Source organism: Rattus norvegicus, chromosome 7 (assembly GCF_021556685.1).
Source record: "Rattus norvegicus strain SHRSP/BbbUtx chromosome 7, alternate assembly SHRSP_T2T, whole genome shotgun sequence".
Lineage (NCBI taxonomy): Eukaryota > Metazoa > Chordata > Mammalia > Rodentia > Muridae > Rattus > Rattus norvegicus.
Window position 1 is genome coordinate 10902050 of NC_141540.1, and position 6000 is coordinate 10908049.

The 6000-nt window shown below is 39.9% G+C and overlaps 1 pseudogene; it reads left to right on the forward strand.

Moving 5' to 3' along the window:
* Window positions 1–5676: 5676 nt before the first annotated feature.
* Window positions 5677–5800, forward strand: LOC120093984 (small nucleolar RNA SNORA17; annotated as a pseudogene).
* The last annotated feature ends 200 nt before the right edge of the window (window positions 5801–6000 follow it).

A 6000-nucleotide genomic window follows, 5' to 3' on the forward strand; every position in this document is an offset into this window, starting at 1 on the left:
CTATACAAAAGAGAAACAAGCCGAGAAAGAAATTAGGGAAACGACACCCTTCATAATAGACCCAAATAATATAAAGTACCTCGGTGTGACTTTAACCAAGCAAGTAAAAGATCTGTACAATAAGAACTTCAAGACACGGAGGAAAGAAATTGAAGAAGACCTCAGAAGATGGAAAGATCTCCCATGCTCATGGATTGGCAGGATTAATATAGTAAAAATGGCCATTTTACCAAAAGCAATCTACAGATTCAATGCAATCCCCATCAAAATACCAATCCAATTCTTCAAAGAGTTAGACAGAACAATTTGCAAATTCATCTGGAATAACAAAAAACCCAGGATAGCTAAAGCTATCCTCAACAATAAAAGGACTTCAGGGGGAATCACTATCCCTGAACTCAAGCAGTATTACAGAGCAATAGTGATAAAAACTGCATGGTATTGGTACAGAGACAGACAGATAGACCAATGGAATAGAATTGAAGACCCAGAAATGAACCCACACACCTATGGTCACTTGATTTTTGACAAAGGAGCCAAAACCATCCAATGGAAAAAAGATAGCATTTTCAGCAAATGGTGATGGTTCAACTGGACGGCAACATGTAGAAGAATGTAGATCGATCCATGCTTATCACCCTGTACAAAGCTTAAGTCCAAGTGGATCAAGGACCTCCACATCAAACCAGACACACTCACACTAATAGAAGAAAAACTAGGGAAGCATCTGGAACACATGGGCACTGGAAAAAAATTCCTGAACAAAACACCAATGGCTTATGCTCTAAGATCAAGAATCGACAAATGGGATCTCATAAAACTGCAAAGCTTCTGTAAGGCAAAGGACACTGTGGTTAGGACAAAACGGCAACCAACAGATTGGGAAAAGATCTTTACCAATCCTACAACAGATAGAGGCCTTATATCCAAAATATACAAAGAACTCAAGAAGTTAGACCGCAGGGAAACAAATAACCCTATTAAAAAATGGGGTTCAGAGCTAAACAAAGAATTCACAGCTGAGGAATGCCGAATGGCTGAGAAACACCTAAAGAAATGTTCAACATCTTTAGTCATAAGGGAAATGCAAATCAAAACAACCCTGAGATTTCACCTCACACCAGTGAGAATGGCTAAGATCAAAAACTCAGGTGACAGCAGATGCTGGCGAGGATGTGGAGAAAGAGGAACACTCCTCCATTGTTGGTGGGATTGCAGACTGGTAAAACCATTCTGGAAATCAGTCTGGAGGTTCCTCAGAAAATTGGACATTGAACTGCCTGAGGATCCAGCCATACCTCTCTTGGGCATATACCCAAAAGATGCCTCAACATATAAAAGAGACACGTGCTCCACTATGTTCATCGCAGCCTTATTTATAATAGCCAGAAACTGGAAAGAACCCAGATGCCGTTCAACAGAGGAATGGATACAGAAAATGTGGTACATCTACACAATGGAATATTACTCAGCTATCAAAAACAACGAGTTTATGAAATTCGTAGGCAAATGGTTGGAACTGGAAAATATCATCCTGAGTGAGCTAACCCACTCACAGAAAGACATACATGGTATGCACTCATTGATAAGTGGCTATTAGCCCAAATGCTTGAATTACCCTAGATCCCTAGAACAAAGGAAACTCAAGACGGATGATCAAAATGTGAATGCTTCACTCCTTCTTTAAATGAGGAAAAAGAATACCCTTGGCAGGGAAGGGAGAGGCAAAGATTAAAACAGAGACTGAAGGAACACCCATTCAGAGCCTGCCCCACAGGTGGCCCATACATATACAGCCACCCAATTAGACAAGATGGATGAAGCAAAGAAGTGCAGACCGACAGGAGCCGGATGTAGATCGCTCCTGAGAGACACAGCCAGAATACTGCAAATACAGAGGCGAATGCCAGCAGCAAACCACTGAACTGAGAATAGGTCCCCCGTTGAAGGAATCAGAGAAAGAACTGGAAGAGCTTGAAGGTGCTCGAGACCCCAAAAGTACAACAATGTCAAGCAACCAGAGCTTCCAGGGACTAAGCCACTACCTAAAGACTATACATGGACTGACCCTGGACTCTGTCCCCATAGGTAGCAATGAATATCCTAGTAAGAGCACCAGTGGAAGGGGAAGACCTGGATCCTGCTAAGACTGAACCCCCAGTGAACTAGACTATGCGGGGAGGGTGGCAATGGGGGGAGGTTTGGGAGGGGAACACCCATAAGGAAGGGGAGGGGGGAGGGTGATGTTTGTCTGGAGACCGGGAAAGGGAATAACACTTGAAATGTATATAAGAAATACTCAAGTTAATAAAAAAAAAAGAAAAAAATATCAAAAAAAAATACTTTATGTTCCTCTACCCAAATAAAGGATGCTTTTAGTAAAAAAAAAAAAAAAAAAAAAAAAAAAAATCCCAGTGAGACTAGTTTGAAGAAAGGAAGGAAGCAAGCAGAGTTTAATTCAGGAGGTGTGATGCAATCATGACATACCTCTTTAGAAATCACAGCAGTATAGGAAGATAAAAATATTGTAAGTCAATTATCTGATGCAATAAACTCACTTTCCCTTCAGCCAAACTTAACTTTCCTAATAAACACATGGGTTCTACACTCGGGACATAATTTATTCTTTATTATCTGGGGGATTAGTTGAAACTGAGTGAACTATACTGCAAAGGATGCTTTTATAAGAGTAGTATTTTAATTTTATTCATCTTTACATCTCAAGTGCACAGAAAAAGTAAACAAATGAAAGCATTTTAATATCTTCACATATCAGAAAATTTTATTTGCTCCTGGTGAGAGTACAACATGTTACATTCATTACCAAAATCAATAAGGACCTTTCTAAACCGCTAAAATTAAAAATAGCACATGACCCATTCATAGGTATTAACCCAAAGGACTTGAAGCATTCTTTTTTTTGGGGGGGGGGAGGTTGAAAGTTTTTTTTTTTAATTAACTTGAATATTTCTTAAATACATTTCGAGTGTTATTCCCTTTCCCGGATTCTGGGCAAACATCCCCCTACTCCCTCCCCCTCCCCTTCTTTTTTTTTTTTTTTTTTTTATTAACTTGAGTATTTCTTATATACATTTCGAGGTTATTCCCTTTCCCGGTTTCCAGGCAAACATTCCCCTCCCACCTCCCCTTCCTTATGGGTGTTCCCCTCCCAACCCTCCCCCCATTGCCGCCCTCCCCCCATAGACTAGTTCACTGGGGGTTCAGTCTTAGCAGGATCCAGGGCTTCCCCTTCCACTGGTGCTCTTACTAGGATATTCATTGCTACCTATGGGGTCAGAGTCCAGGGTCAGTCCATGTATAGTCTTTAGGTAGTGGCTTAGTCCCTGGAAGCTCTGGTTGCTTGGCATTGTTTTACTTTTGGGGTCTCGAGCCCCTTCAAGCTCTTCCAGTTCTTTCTCTGATTCCTTCAACAGGGGACCTATTCTCAGTTCAGTGGTTTGCTGCTGGCATTCGCCTCTGTATTTGCTGTATTCTGGCTGTGTCTCTCAGGAGCGATATACATCCGGCTCCTGTCGGTCTGCACTTCTTTGCTTCATCCATCTTGTCTAATTGGGTGGCTGTATATATATGGGCCACATGTGGGGCAGGCTCTGAATGGGTGTTCCTTCAGTCTCTGTTTTAATCTTTGCCTCTCCCTTCCCTGCCAAGGGTATTCTTTTTCCTCATTTAAAGAAGGAGTGAAGCATTCACATTTTGATCATCTGTCTTGAGTTTCATTTGTTCTAGGGATCTAGGGTAATTCAAGCATTTGGGCTAATAGCCACTTATCAATGAGTGCATACCATGTATGTCTTTCTGTGATTGCGTTAGCTCACTCAGGATGATATTTTCCAGTTCCAACCATTTGCCTACGAATTTCATAAACTCGTTGTTTTTGATAGCTGAGTAATATTCCATTGTGTAGATGTACCACATTTTCTGTATCCATTCCTCTGTTGAAGGGCATCTGGGTTCTTTCCAGCTTCTGGCTATTATAAATAAGGCTGCGATGAACATAGTGGAGCACGTGTCTCTTTTATATGTTGAGGCATCTTTTGGGTATATGCCCAAGAGAGGTATAGCTGGATCCTCAGGCAGTTCCATTTCCAATTTTCTGAGGAACCTCCAGACTGATTTCCAGAATGGTTTTACCAGTCTGCAATCCCACCAACAATGGAGGAGTGTTCCTCTTTCTCCACATCCTCGCCAGCATCTGCTGTCACCTGAGTTTTTGATCTTAGCCATTCTCACTGGTGTGAGGTGAAATCTCAGGGTTGTTTTGATTTGCATTTCCCTTATGACTAAAGATGTTGAACATTTCTTTAGGTGTTTCTCAGCCATTCGGCATTCCTCAGCTGTGAATTCTTTGTTTAGCTCTGAACCCCATTTTTTAATAGGGTTATTTGTTTCCCTGCGGTCTAACTTCTTGAGTTCTTTGTATATTTTGGATATAAGGCCTCTATCTGTTGTAGGATTGGTAAAGATCTTTTCCCAATCTGTTGGTTGCCGTTTTGTCCTAACCACAGTGTCCTTTGCCTTACAGAAGCTTTGCAGTTTTATGAGATCCCATTTGTCGATTCTTGATCTTAGAGCATAAACCATTGGTGTTTTGTTCAGGAAATTTTTTCCAGTGCCTATGTGTTCCAGATGCTTCCCTAGTTTTTCTTCTATTAGTTTGAGTGTGTCTGGTTTGATGTGGAGGTCCTTGATCCACTTGGACTTAAGCTTTGTACAGGGTGATAAGCATGGATCGATCTGCATTCTTCTACATGTTGCCGTCCAGTTGAACCAGCACCATTTGCTGAAAATGCTATCTTTTTTCCATTGGATGGTTTTGGCTCCTTTGTCAAAAATCAAGTGACCATAGGTGTGTGGGTTCATTTCTGGGTCTGACTTGAAGCATTCTTGTTGCATTTGCTCAATTCACAATACCAAGAAAATGGGACCAGCTTAGTTGTTCAATAACAGATTAATGTGTAGAACACTCACAATTGAAATTTTATGTAACCATAAACAAAAAAATTAAATAGTAAAGTTTGTAGGAAGATAACTTGATCTGAAAATTATTATACTGGATAAGGTAACTTAGGCTCAGAAAATAAAAAAAAGAATTGAATTTTTAGGCATACTTTATTTTAATTTTTATATGGGTGCAGATGTCTAGGGCACATATATGCATATGAGGCTGTGATTATGTGTCTAGGCCGTAAAACTTGATGTCAGAAAAGAGGCTTTAAAGACATAGAAGAATACATATAACATAAAATGAAGAAAACTACTTGGCAAGAAAGGGTACAGGTTGGGGTTGGTTGGGAGAGAAGTAGGACGGAACACTATTACTGGTGTTCTAATTTAAAAACACAAAACATCAAATAGAATATTTAAGTTAAAAAATAAAATGTTAAACTAACACATATTTATAAAAGTGAATACAAAATAGTTATAGTAGCATAGAGGGACATATAGAATGGTTTTACAGTTCCTAAATATATTTAATCTCTGTTTCTATCATCTCCATCTCACTCTCCATATGTGTGTGCATATATATATATATATATATATATATATATATATATATATATATATCTTAGTGTAGATATGGCAGATGACATCTGTCAAGACAACAGAGAATATGAGTTTAGCATATTATACATTTTTAAAATTTGGTATTTTCTGCCTGTTTCTAGAAGTGTTCCAGGTGTGGTTGCTGTGTCACATGTAAGTGACAGAGAGGAGAAAGGCTATTTCTACACTCAGTGTTCTGATCTATGAATATCTGGATGATTAATAGCCTAACAATCCCTGAACAAGAGCAACCTGAGAGTATCAATTCAGCACCAGGAGGCTTGGACAAGGAGTTATCCTGAGACGATGACCAGTTTGGTGCCAGGTACGCCCAGACAATTCCCATGACCAAGAGCAAGCTAGAGGCTAGACAAACCGAACTTGAGACTGTGAGTCCCGGTGGCAGTAAGTCCAAGACCAAGGACTGTTCCATGT